Source organism: Phymastichus coffea, unplaced genomic scaffold, assembly GCF_024137745.1.
Source record: "Phymastichus coffea isolate CEN01 unplaced genomic scaffold, Cenicafe_Pcof_1.1 PCOF00011, whole genome shotgun sequence".
In the NCBI taxonomy this organism is placed as follows: Eukaryota; Metazoa; Arthropoda; class Insecta; order Hymenoptera; family Eulophidae; genus Phymastichus; species Phymastichus coffea.
Genome location: NW_026706822.1, coordinates 2,108,424 through 2,122,442, shown reverse-complemented (window position 1 = coordinate 2,122,442; position 14,019 = coordinate 2,108,424). Strand labels below are relative to the sequence as shown.

The following is a 14,019-nucleotide window of genomic DNA, read 5'->3' as shown; positions in this document are numbered from 1 at the left end:
CGATATATATGTGAGAGCAATGTCTGTAAATGCAATGAAAACTGGTTACAATAAATTTTTCAAATATTACGAGAAAGCGGTCTAAAAATAAAGAAAGAAAAAGTATGTTATTTAAAAGGAAAATCGAAGTGTTCGGTGTGGAAATAGATAGAGATAGGAATCGACCTTCAAAATCGAAAGTTAAGATAATTAGCGAAATTCCGGAATCAACGATGTAAAAGAGTTACAGTTTTTCTTAGGCATTACGATAAATTCATAAAAAATAGAGCCTGCATCATTGTCTGCACAAGAGGCGGTTGCGATCACGACGCTCTCAGGAAGCTCGATTATAATCCGCTTAGCAAAAACATAGATGATGCACATAGTGCACCATATGGCCAGCCGCGAGGCTGGCCAGGTCACCTTGTGCAAAAATCTTTTGTTAAAGCGGCGGACAGTAATTGTCTTCCTCAACAGAGAGTGGAAACTTCTCAAACAAACACTTTGTTGTTCTGGGAGAGGATGTCGTAAACTTCTCTTACTTGTACGGGCATAAGCAAATGCAAATGCTGAAGTACAAAATGCGTCATCGATTGCCCTCGACAAGCAACTAATGCTAGTCGACCCGAAGTGAATGCAATGTGTATTTGAACGAAGACTTGCAATCACATGTGCGGATGTGTGTACCTTCACGTGGTGGGGCTGAAAACGCTGTTTCTGTAAAGAAACAGTAGGCAAAACACACAACGCTCGCCCCTAGGGCAAAAGGCCAATAGGCCAAACGAAAATAAACAACACGGACCATGACAGCACGTGGTGAGGTGCGGCCCGTAAACCCCCAAACATTCAAGGTGGAGTCTACCACACCCCAAGAGCTCAACTCAAGCCCAGAAAAGCCAAAATCCAGGAATCACTTGAGGGGAAATCTCTTGAGATTGTGGTACCGCGCGCCCTCTTAAAGGATGGGAGACCGCTCCGGGAGCTAGTTGCAGAGGACCAATGCACCCGGCAATCCGAATCTAATTCGGGTAGATAAGAAATTACTCCCTATCGACCCACTATTGTGGGTAAAGAGTCGTGACCGTGGTCATAGCAGCCACCCAAAGTTCTTTGCCTCGAGCTCCGGGAGTAAGGCCCGACACCTTTGTATGAGAAAACACAATTTGAACGCTAATCTCGAACGCTAAAACACCTGATTTGAGCCTGGATCTCGGAAATTGATTTGAATGAGTGGCATGACTGGCACGAATATTGAAAACTGCCTGGGGAGTCGCCTTGTCGGCTAGGCGAGAACCCGCCCCTGACCCAAGTCAGAAAATTAATCGAAAGAGCAGAGATCAATATCAGCGAGTCATAAAAGCCTTCCATGGAAAGCGAAATCCAAGACTCGGGCAAAAATCAGAACACAACCTTTTCGAATAACGGACACCCACCAGCGTGAACGGGGATGACCGAAACGCAATGGGAAGACGTGCCTCGGCACGTCCAAGCGATGGACCTGTGAGTCGTGGGAGAAATCCCTTAATACAGGAACGCAGGGTGGGATGATCTTCGAACGCGTGCCCAGAAAGAGAAGCTTAGCTGGTTGATCGTCATAGGAATTTCCTCTGGCTGTCCTGGCTGAGTCTCTCTTTTGACATCCCAATTTGGGTTGGCCTCTGCGGGGTAGTGGTACCAGGTCAAGTAAATCTCGTAAGATTTATAAGCTGCGTGCTTCCGACGCGGCAGACGTCGGGGCAACTAGAGTCCCGTCGCGCCCAAACCGAGGGTGAAGCCTTTAGTTCCGCTATCCTTGAGCGTTGAACCTTGAAAAGATCGGTACTCCTTTCGAGGAGGTCGCCGCCTTAGATTAAAAAGGTTCCGACTCGCTGTGTGCGTCAGGGATGTCGCAGCAAACTTGACTTCAGGATCTCCAAAAATGTTTGAAAGCGAAGGAGTGAAAGACAGTGGGCTATGCCAACCTGTTGGTGCCCAGTGAGAAGGGTGGTAATGTTTGATTACGCTGTGCCTCCTTCAAATCGGAAAAGTATGACAACACACAAACACTGACTGTCTGCACAAGAATAAATTCGATTTGAATGTAAAATGTAATGAAGCGTTCGAGTTAGCTAAAAATTCATTAAAATCAGCAACCTTTTAATTAATTATGATCCTAATAAAAGAGTAATTCTAGCGTATAATGCATCAGATTACGGGATTTCAGCGATTTTATCGCATGAAACACCTGACGATGAACGACCTATAGCCTACGGAGCAAAAACACTATCAAAAAGTGAACAAAACTATGTGATAATTGATAAGAAGGCAAAGGCAATCGTGTTTTTGTTACGTCCGGAATTTACAAATATTTAATTTAATTTACTTGAAAAATCAGTCTAGAGTAAGCGAAGCTTGGCAAAATTATCGAAAGAAAAAAAAATAAAAAGAGAACCTGTCGTAGCGGTTACCCTTCGCTACCTTTTGCATTGTTGTTTCCTTTGCGATTTGTCGATCTGCAGTCCGACGTTTCACAAGAAGTGGAATGTACCTAAAGCACCGCTCACAGCCAGTCACACTTCACAAGTCGATAGGGATTAGCGGAATATTTCGGTTTAAGTTGAACTTTACTGATTTTAAGAGATAACGTTTCCTTTATTAGATTTACACCTTTTTACTTCGACGTTTCGCGCAGCTTGTTACTGTTTCGCTCCCGGTTGCCGAGTGTCGCGAGTCCTCCTGCAATCAAGGAAAAAGCCCCGCGATGACCTGCCCACTGGCGTACTAACTAATGTCACCGGCCAATGGGCTAATTGCTCAATCAGCTTCGCGAGTCGTTGCTTATTCTATTCAGCGATTCTCGCGAAAGCGTGAGAAAAGAGAACTGTCTCTCCCACCTTCGTGACGTGCTTTTGTCATAAGCGCATATTAGACGGAAAGCTATACGCGACTTCCATTCTCCATGGGAAACGGCATCGGCTTACATACACATTCCGTCTGGAGGTCGATTCGTACCGAAGCTGCCGAAAGCGAGGAACCGCGCAGTTAGCCGTTTGCGTGAAAAAGACTAAAAGTCACAAGCAAACTGCTGCTTTGACATATCAGCGTCTGATGTCTGACTTGCTTGGGACGTAAGATTTTTTTTTAACGAACGAGAATTTTTGTTGGAAACCGCCTACGAGTCGCTAATTAGAAATTTTGGTCCAAAAAGCGGTATACCGCTTATGGCAGCAAGACGGCTACAGCGATACGCGTATTTTTTTAAATGTTTTCCGTTGAAATAATACATATAAAATTAGAGAAATACTGTGCGACTGAGCTTTCACGACTTTTGACCGTTTCAAAAAAAAAGAACAAGGAATAGATGATGAATATTCAATGTAATTTCTCAAACGTAACAACTTTAAACTTAGTATAATTTATAATATAAGCAAATGATTATTGTTTTGTGAATAACAAAAATAAACTATAAAAAAATACAACAAACGAAAAAATCGATTTTTCAATGATATTGTAGAAATCCAAGTGTTTACATTTATACAAGTATGTTTTTGGTGTGTGATACCCATTTAAATATATGACACTAAATTTTGAACGCTTTTTGTGTACAAATTTGTTGAAAATGTGATTAAATCAGACACGAGTAATGAGTGACAATGTCTACTCTAGAATTTTTGTTTTTTCTTTATATTGTTCTGTAACTTTTTAAAAATTAGTTTAAAAAATGGAACGACTGAACTTCGGTTCGATCATGCATCAAACAGAAGAGCACAACTATTTGTAGTCGAATTTTCAAAATAATGACGGTATGCTAATGAAAAATGTGCGTTTTTACTGCTTTGCACGTTATTCCTCTTGCATTAAACATTGTATTTTGACTACCTTATTAAGATTATTTTTCTATTACGACTAGATTTGTTTCTTTTGTGGCCTAGAACACTATGCATTTGGTTTCAAGTAAGTTTTTGATACGCCCAAATAGTTACGCGACATAATAGTTATAAATATTAAAATGTTAAAAATGGATTAACACCACTTTGAGGCTTCATGACTATTTTATTATTAAGATTATATATTCCTGCCAGGTTGTATTCGATTAAGTTTACCAAATGCTTGAAAATCTTTACTCATTGAAAAATTTGCAATCAACGCACGAAGTTATATAGAACAAAAACAATGAAAATATTAGAGATTTATATTTTTTTTTGTGACAAATTTGCCTATTTTTTAAAAGTGTTTTCTGTTATTTTGGGTTCGAAAATGTGAGAAACAGTGAATCTCTATTATATTATTTGAACAACATATGCGACTCAATTTATTTTTATTATATGAGCAAAATTAATGAATGAGCGAAGAATATACAGAGTAAAACAAAAAGTCAGAGTTTGTGAGAATTGCCTAACCTAGTAGCTGCCTGCGGGGGCAGTACTTACCGGTAGACGAAAAATGTAACGACGGAATTCGGCATGCGAGCAGACGGTACGCGCGCGATTGAAAACGAACCAGTGGAGAACCAGCTATCGGTGCGGAAGCCAGAAAAGTCGAGGTTTGCGAACCAATTGCCGATACGTGTACCAGAGTCCAGGATAATTGTCACCGAGCTACACGGCGTGCAGACCTGAACCAGCTGAAAAAGCAGCATCGTTACCTACGGCATCAAGTGTGTGTGTGTGAGATCTCGCCATCGAGGGCGAAACCACGTGCGCGCGAATTCGCGATCCGCGACAAAAAGAACAATCAGACTTTCCCGCAGTGCGAATTGTTCCCTTCGTCTTCGTGCGGCTGCAAAATAAAGGTAAGCTGGCCAGCTTAATCTCGCGACCGCGATTGCATGCATGTTAATTGATCTTCCGTATTCGATGCGAAGCGTGCATGTAATAGCTCTGCCAACAAAGAGCGGCTAGCGATCCGACACTGCATGTTGTCGTCGTGCGAGCGCTACCGTAAACATAAACACGCGGGCCAATGCTAGTGTAGTATTATGAGAGGACAATAAAGAGTTTTCGTTCGTGATATTAACAACTACTTTCAACGTGGTTATTCCGTATTAATTCCACTCCTGTAGATTCGTAGATTTGTTGGTTGACTGACATCCGTTCCTTCTTGCTCTCCGACTTTCTTATTTGATATAGGTGATTAGGAGCATATTTACGCGATCGCCCGAATAAAAATAATTAAACGGTAAGCAACCCCGTTACATGGCGCCCAACGTAAAAGAACCTACGGTGTTTCTGATTGTTCAAAACACCGGTTCTTAATAGTGACCTTGCGCTCAGTCAACCAGCGACTTAGGTGGCAAGCAAGTGTTGTTGTACACACTTGATATTGAGAGCCAAAACAGTATACATAGTCTGTTAGTTAGCTTGCGAAGGCCCGCCGCGGCGTAAAATTGTAAATAATAACTGTAAGCGCGTGCGAGTGCGACCGAACGACTCTTAGAAGCGTAAACACCAATAAATTTTGAAAGTTGCCGCAAATCAATAATATTGTACCCGCTGGCCCGGGGAAAACTAACACCGGCAACTTTCAAACAAAATTAACTCAAATTGAGAATTTTATTTGATACCGTGTTGTCTCAAAGTAAATGTTTTTTAATATTATTAGCTGCGACTATTGGTGACTACGCGCAACGCTCGTTAAAATATTTTAGATACTAACCAAAACAGCCGCGATAACAAACAGTTAGTGCGTCTGATAGGCAGGGTCATTATATTGCGTAATAACGAGCGAAGAGTCTTTCGGCAAATACGTTGTTAAACGCCCTTGATTGAGCCTACTGTCGGCCGAAAAATTTTTTTATTTGCGTACATTTAAAAAAAAAAAAAAAAACAGCACTCGCACTGGCACCACGCGTAACAAGCGTGTAAATTTCGCGTGAAACAAGCCGCAAACAACTAACAGAAGAAAATGGACCGCACTCAGACAGAAATAGAAAACTAGGTGTTGACGCTCCAGGAGGAGGAAATCGATGAGTTCCTCGAACACCTGGAGCTCAAAACAAGCGGGACCAAGCTCTCGAGAGCTGGCCGTCTGCAAAGCTGGTTGCTCGGAGACTACTCCGCGACGGATTTCGCGGAAGTCGACAACCGGCCCAGCAATCCGGCAAAAAGGGCAGCCTTACGCTCGGACCTGATAGTATCCCTATGCGCGGAATACACAGCATCCGAGCAAGAGGGAGAACACCCGCTAGCCTAGCTGATGCAGAGTGCGGAGGTAATATCGCGAGTGCAGAAAACCGCGATAAACATTGCGAATGTCCTGGACAGCGGAGAGAACACAAACAGTAATAATTATATTACTATAACGGCTGATGATGGCAGCCAGTTCCAACTCCCGCCGGCATTCGCGGTGATGATCCAAGACCTCATTTTCCGGTCCAGAGAAAATGAGAAGAAACTGGAACTGCTAGGCGCACTGAGCGTAAATGTGTCGAGTCTAACAAAAGTGTTAGACCAGATTCACAGCAACTGCTGCAATATAAAGGACCAACTGGATGACCTCTCTGCCAGGATGAACGCATTAGAAAACGTCGAAAATAGAAATATACGGCAAGACAATGCGAATGGTTCCCACGAAACACGGCGACAGGAGAACACGTGTAGGAGCGTAGCATTCCAGGACACCTTCACGTACCATTATGACACCAGGCTACCCCAGAGCACTCCAGTTGGAACCGGACAGATGCCCACGGGGGCCACCGGCAGGACCCCCCGCCGGACGCTCCCTTTCGGAGAGGGTGGACAGCATCAACTCAGTGGAGTTAATGCTGAAGTGTATAACCATCCACCGAGCACGTGGTCATCCCAGCAGACATCAAACCCTCGGTCGACAACAAGAGACGTTGGTCGCATTGTCCGAGGATGGAAACACAGGTTTTCAGGAGAGGGTAATGCAAGCATCGACATCTTCCTCTCTAGACTAGACAACTGGAGGAGTAGCGCAGGACTCACGGAAGACGAGATGCTCCTAGCCGTATCCGAGCTACTCGCCGGTCCTGCCCTCACCTGGTACGAGGCGATGAGGGAGGAATGGCTCTCCTACGCAGATTTCGAGATGGACGCGAGAGAGTGGTTCGGGACCAGCGTGCAGCAGCAACAGCGTCTAATGAAGGAGGTTTAGAGCCGATATCAGGGCCCAGACGAACCAGTGAACGTCTACGTCGCTAACATGATGGGCCTGATGAAGCGGCTGAACCCTAAGATGACGCCTGATAGCCAATTGGACCTGCTACACGCCAACCTTCTCCCGGACATTCAAGGTCAAGTACGGAGGTCCGATGTAAACTCCATACGGACTCTGAACGCGCTGGCAACGGCGGCCCAGAATAGCTTATATCAGCGAAGGATAGAACGGGTGGTACCAGACTCTCAGTCAACTCTGTACCCGGAGTTAGCGTACCACCCTTGCACCGATGCAAGCAAGGGTCGTAAGGGCAAGGTGGCAGCCATGTCCAGTGACAAACCGGAGGTCACCGACAGGATAGACCGTATGGAGAAGGTCCTCGAGAAGGTGACGCACCAGGCTGTCTACACGCCGACGCCCTTGGGGGCGGCACCTAGTCCGAGCCTGGAGGCAGTTAATGGCCAAAAAGGAGGCTCCACCCTCCGATGTACTGAGTCAAGTGCTGCTATCTCTCAAGGAGATAGTGGAGGGGATAAAGAATAATCACGCCTGCAAAAACCTGACCTCCGAGGACCGAGTTAAGAAGCCGGAATCTCCTCGAAGAAGAGAGAGGGATTTCTCTAAGCCACTCAAATGCATCGAGTGTGGTTTACTGGGGTACAGCAGGAAGTACTGTCCCCAATGCAATAAGGGAAACGAGGAAAGGAGTGGTTAGGTAGGGTTGACCCCACCCCTTCATTCCTTAACCCAAACCCCGTTAACAAGATCTCGCGGCCTTCGTCAGCACAGCCCGCACCGTTAGTAGCGAGCGTGTTGAGCGACGAGAGCGAGAACTCCCCTGGTGACGCCAATGATGAACATGGCGGTAGAGTGAACGCGAAGAGGATGGGTAATGACGTTAGTAAAGCCCAAGACCCTGGATCGGCCGAGGTGGTAGCGAATGGATCGCACACGTTCTCGGGGGCACGGGTAGCGGCAGATAAACCGTCGAAACGTAATCCCATGGAAACTCCGATCGTCCGAACCACCTCGGTTCGGACGACAAGTGACGTCACTCTACCACGCGAGAGCACAGTGGCTAGCGCTATGGTGTACAAGAAGCAAAGCTGTGGAGCCGTCGAAACTGTTTTCCGATATTCCCCGGAACAGGAGACGCGTTGGTGGCTGCCGGTGAAAATAGGAGACTTCCAGATACGGGCCCTCTATGATCCGGGAGCTTCCACCACAGCCATGGGTAGCAATGCTCTGCAGATAGCGTCTATGCTAGGCATCAGATTGGACACCACCCACGCGGGTACGGCAGGGCTACCCGATGGTCGTAAGTTAACGATCGTTGGTCACGCCATGTTGCCGTTTACCGTGGGGGAGATGACAATGCCGACGAGAGTAGCTATCCTCCCTACCCTCGTCGATGAATGTATCCTAGGAGTGAACTTTATTAGGTTATTTAGAGCAGTACTCGATCCGGACGACGATACGTTACTGCTCAAGAAATCACAAACCAGGATGAAACTAGAAGTAGCTAGTTTGGAGGCTGGTCCGAGATTAGCTACTATCGGACTAGCCGAGGTAACAGCCTCTCAACGGGCGATATTGCAGAGGACCATTGGCGAGGCTTTATCGCAGGCCCCCGTGGGACTGGGACGTGCAACAGGCATCGAACATGAGATTCGGGTCGGTGATACGATACCATTCAATACTGAATCTCAACATATCACTGCCTTTACTGTGCCCGGACTGGGACACCTCCGGTTCGCACAAATACCATTCGGTCCCTCGTACGCCGACGCCACCTTCCAACGATTGATAGATAGCGGGATCGGACCCAAGCTTCGCGGTTTCGCCTTCGCCCGTTTGGACGATATCATCGTAGTATCGTCCAAATTCGGAGATTACCCACAACGTCTTAAAACCGTGTTGGACAGGTTGTGTAGGGCTGGCCTTTCGATTAATCTAGAGAAGAGTGTCTTCTGCAAGCTTGAGGCCACATACCTTGGTTTGTTGATTATCCACGACGGAACCCGACGACAAGATGACGACGAAATCTCTACCACCGAGGGAACTAAGGCGACGAGCGTCCCGCCTAATGCGAGCGATGCGACGATACGCGGAAACGGATGCGCCGATATTACAGGTGACACAATCCGGAATGACAACGCGACAACTTCGAGCCCACCTCGTTACGTCCCTTCCGATCCCTTCGTCAAGATCCTGATAACCACCCCCTCGGCTAATGCGGTGAATCGTTCACGAGGGAGACTTCGCATGAATATACTAACCACACACACTACACCGCATCGACAGAATCCGCGGATTCCCCCTCCTATCGTTGGGAAAAGGAGGAGAGGTAGACCGCCGAGAATACCAACCATTGACGCATGAGGCCCTGCGAACGAAGGACCTGGGAGACTGACGCAAAGGACCCCACCTTCAATCCTGGCAATGAAGGTCCTGGGCAGCCGAACAGGCGCCCACCTTCGACATTCGAGGAAAGGATCATAAGGGAATTCGGCACGCGAGCAGACGGAACGCGCGCGATTGAAAATGAACCAGTGGAGAACCAGCTATCGGTGCGGAAGCCAGAAAAGTCGAGGTTTGCGAACCAATTGCCGATACGTGTACCAGAGTCCAGGATAATTGTCACCGAGCTACACGGCGTGCAGACCTGAGCCAGCTGAACAAGCAGCATCGTTACCTACGGCATCAAGTGTGTGTGTGTGAGGTCTCGCCATCGAGGGCGAAACCACGTGCGCGCGAATTCGCGATCCGCGACAAAAAGAACAATCAGACTTTCCCGCAGTGCGAATTGTTCCCTTCGTCTTCGTGCGTCTGCAAAATAAAGGTAAGCTGGCCAGCTTAATCTCGCGACCGCGATTGCATGCATGTTAATTGATCTTTCGTATTCGATGCGAAGCGTGCATGTAATAGCTCTGCCAACAAAGAGCGGCGAGCGATCCGACACTGCATGTTGTCGTCGTGCGAGCGCTACCATAAACATAAACACGCGGGCCAATGCTAGCGTTGTATTATGAGAGGACAATAAAGAGTTTTCGTTCGTGATATTAACAAGTACTTTCGACGTGGTTATTCCGTATTGATTCCACTCCTGTAGATTCGTAGATTTGTTGGTTGACTGACATCCGTTCCCTCTTGCTCTCCGACTTTATTTGATATAGGTGATTACGAGCGTATTTACGCGATCGCCCGAATAAAAATAATTAAACGGTAAGCAACCCCGTTACAGTGCGTATCACCTAAAAAAACAATTGTAACATGAAAATATAATAAATATATCTTATAGTATAAGACGTGTCTAAAACCTCCTTGACGATATTCGGCGAAAAATTTGATAAAGACGGAAATCACATCGAACAAAGAAAGACGCAACAAATCATTATCTTCATGATTATTAGTAAGCGACATAAGAGATCTAGTAGAGTAAGTCAACGTTTGTCATCAACGAAAACGCACATAAACAATAATATTCGAAGAGATTACGCTTCTAATTATATTGTGGTTTGAGCGAATATAATGCGTATATTAACTTATGATGCCATACAAGCAGTAGTTTGTTATAAGTCATATTGAATGATAAATCTAATTTTAATAATTATTATGTTACCGAAATCGATTCAAATTTAAAATGTTGCAAGTATTTGCTTTCAATGTTAAATTTTATTTATCGTTTTAATGAAATATGTATAATTAAGTTATTAAATCATCAAAATTATTAGTTTTTTTCTATTTTGTATGTGTAACTCGATGCTGGCTAATCATAACCAGGAGCTTTTCGATTTTTAAGATATTTTATTATTTTTTGTACTTCTCTTGCTCTAACGTTACTAATTTATGTAGTTTCATCTTGCATTTTACAATACTTATCCACTAGTAGTTCTTCCTCCCCTTCCTTTGAGATTTGTTTTTGGTTTGGTTTAAAAATTTTAAAAAAATGTTGAGCAAAATAGCCTTTTCCTATTTCGTTCTTGTCCATTTTCCATCAGGTAGTCTTATTGGTGTTAAAAAATTTTTTGGTTTTTTAATTTTTTGTGTTGCTTTCCATAAGGAATAATTTGTGACTTCTGTTGGTGATAAGCTTTTTAGATAGTTTTGAATCCCCTCATTTCTTTCTGTTTTCAACGATTCTTTTAAATTTTTGATAGCTTTATTCAGTTTGGCTTTATCCCTTCAAGATCTCACGTATTACAAAATTTTCCTTAGTTTCCTTTTTTCGTTTATTTTTTCGGCGATATGATGAGGTATTGTGCTAGTTACTTGGCCCTGTTTTTGTGATGGAGTAGCTTCTGCAGCTGCCTCATGTAAAAGTATGTTGAATTTTTCTATGCTGTTTTCAATTCTTCAATTGTTTTAAGTGATATATTACAACCGATAATATCGTTTATATAGTCTTTATATTTTTGCCAGTCTGTTTTGAGTTCTCGTAGAGCTTATTATTATATTGTGTTTTCATAAGGTCTTCTTAAAAGTGAATTAGAACTAGGGAGTGATCGGATGTCAAATCTAAGCAGGATTTAGTAGTGAATTTTTCTTTTGTAATACCTTTCATTACTGCGAAGTCAATAAGATCTGGTAGTTTTCTTGTATCAGTTGGTCGGTAGGTTGGTTCTCCGGTTGTTAATGGGATAAGATTTTCATGTTGGATTGCTTCGTATAGGTGCCGATCTTTTGGGCTTGGAATTATAGATCTCGATCCACACCTAGGATGTTTGACATTGTAGTCACCACTTGCTATGAAACGTTGCCCCAACTTTGTGAAAAATTCAGTGTATTTTTCTTATTTAATTGTATACCTAGGAGGACAGTAAATGGTAGAAATCGTGATTTTGCCGTTACTATCTTCAACTGTGATACTGGTAGCTTGTAGAAAAACTTCTTTATAACTTTCCCATTCTTCGTGTTTTATTAAGTTTTTTATTACTATCGTTGCACCTCCGTACGCTTTACCTTCAGGATAATTTGTAAAATATATATTGTAGTTTGAAATACATATGTAATTTTTATTTGTATAATGAATTTCAGAGATTAGCATTATATCTATATTGTAGTCATTAAGAAAGAATTTTAATTCGTTAATCCTCTGGGCTAATCCGTTAGCGTTCTAAATAGCTATTAAAAGATTAAACTCCATTAAGCTAGATTTGTTTAGTAGTGTGGTTATTAGGTTTAACAATATTTCCATTTTCATCATCATCTTAGTCATCATTTCTTCCATTTTGTTTATCACAACCAAAGTTTGTTTATTTAAATCTAACTTTTCGGGACTCTGCTCTTGCTTGGAACCATCTCCGCTAACAGCTTGCGGGTAAGAAATTTTTGTGTTTTTAATGTTCATGCTACTATTATCTTCTTGTTGATTGTTAATTGAGTTTAACGTCTTTTCTCTTATTGGAGGGAATAGTTTTTGTACTAATTATCTTCGAACATTACATTCTTTGTAGCTGGCTGGATGATCTCCTTCACAGTTTGCACATTTGACATTTTTTATCTTTTCTTTTATTGTAAAGTCCACTGTTATGTGGCTTTTTGCGCATTTGATACAAGCGGATTTTTTTTGCAATAATTTTTAGTGTGATAAAATCCCTGGTATCTGGTACACTGGGAGACTTCCCTCTTTTTTCTTGGTGGTTTAAATTTTACCACTGTGTTTTGGAGTCTAACTATATCATAAATCTGTTTGTTGTTATCTTGAGTTGCTATTTCAATGAAAAAGAGTGATACTGGTATTTTTGTTTAGGTCTGTCTAATATTGGTAAAGTTTTTTACTTTATAGTTATAGCTTTCTACTTCTATTTTTAGTTCCTTCGTATCGACGGAAGAATGGATATTTTTTAGCACTACTCTGTAATTTCTGTCCTGTTTTCTTTGATAGGTATAAAATTCAGCATTTTTCTTTTATAGTATTTTTATTATTGAGTTGTAATATTGAGATGACACTGGTTGTATTCTAACTTTATTGTTGTTCGGGATTTTAAATCTCTTTTGCTATACGATCAAGTTCTTTTTTTAACGGTCTTATGTTTTCTATTCCTGTCACGAATATTGGAAGCGATTTGGATGGTTTGTCTTGGCTTGACGGTTCATTAGATTCTGGTGCATCTTATAACTATCCAAATGAGTTTTTTATTTATACTGGCTTGCCTAGCCAGTAGTCTTTTAATGTTGTTTTCTTATTTTTACTTTGAAGTGTTATTTCTGGACTATTTCCTTTTCTTTTCCGTTTTTTTAATTCAGTCCAAGCCTCGTTATATTGATTTTTGTTATCTATTAAATTTTCGCAATTTGTATTAATAGTTTGGGCATTTTCCGTTTGGCCCAGCCAGATATTTATTTAAATCAAACGGCTATCACTATCTCTTAATTTTATGTACTTTAATTAAAATTTGTTTATTCTCATTCTAATTGGAATAGTAGATCAAACGAATTGCCTACATTTCCCTTTGTAAGGAGTTTACCGCTAATACATCTGCACCCACCAAGAGCTAGATACTGACTCCAAGGATGTTTGGACATGAAAAAGTTGTCTGCAAGATGGGTGCCGCGCTTGCTCACAGCTGATAACAAGCGAGTTCATGTGGTTGCATCTGAGCAATGTTTGTGCAAGTTTCAACGTAATCCAAAGGAGTTTTTGCGACGCTATATTACTATTAATCAAACACAGATGCATTATTATTACCAGAAACGAAAAATCAGTCGAAAATGTGGACCAGGCCAGGTGAATCTACGCCGAAAAAAGCAAAGATGGTACGATCATTTGGAAAAGTCATGGCTACAATTTCTTAAGTTTCAAGTGTTATAATATAAATTGAATACCTTCAATAGTTGAGAACTATTACAGGAGAATATTATATCTCATTATTAGTCCGATTTGATGCCATACTGAAGAACAAGCAGCCCCATCTAGCGAAAAAAAGTTCTTCTCCACCG

General features: G+C 42.6%; 1 protein-coding gene across 1 annotated transcript in view; it reads left to right on the top strand.

Annotated features, from left to right (window-relative positions):
- LOC131672130 (protein ERGIC-53) overlaps positions 1–14,019 on the top strand; it is a 558,437-nt gene that overhangs the window by 211,395 nt on the left and 333,023 nt on the right. The window lies entirely within an intron of this gene.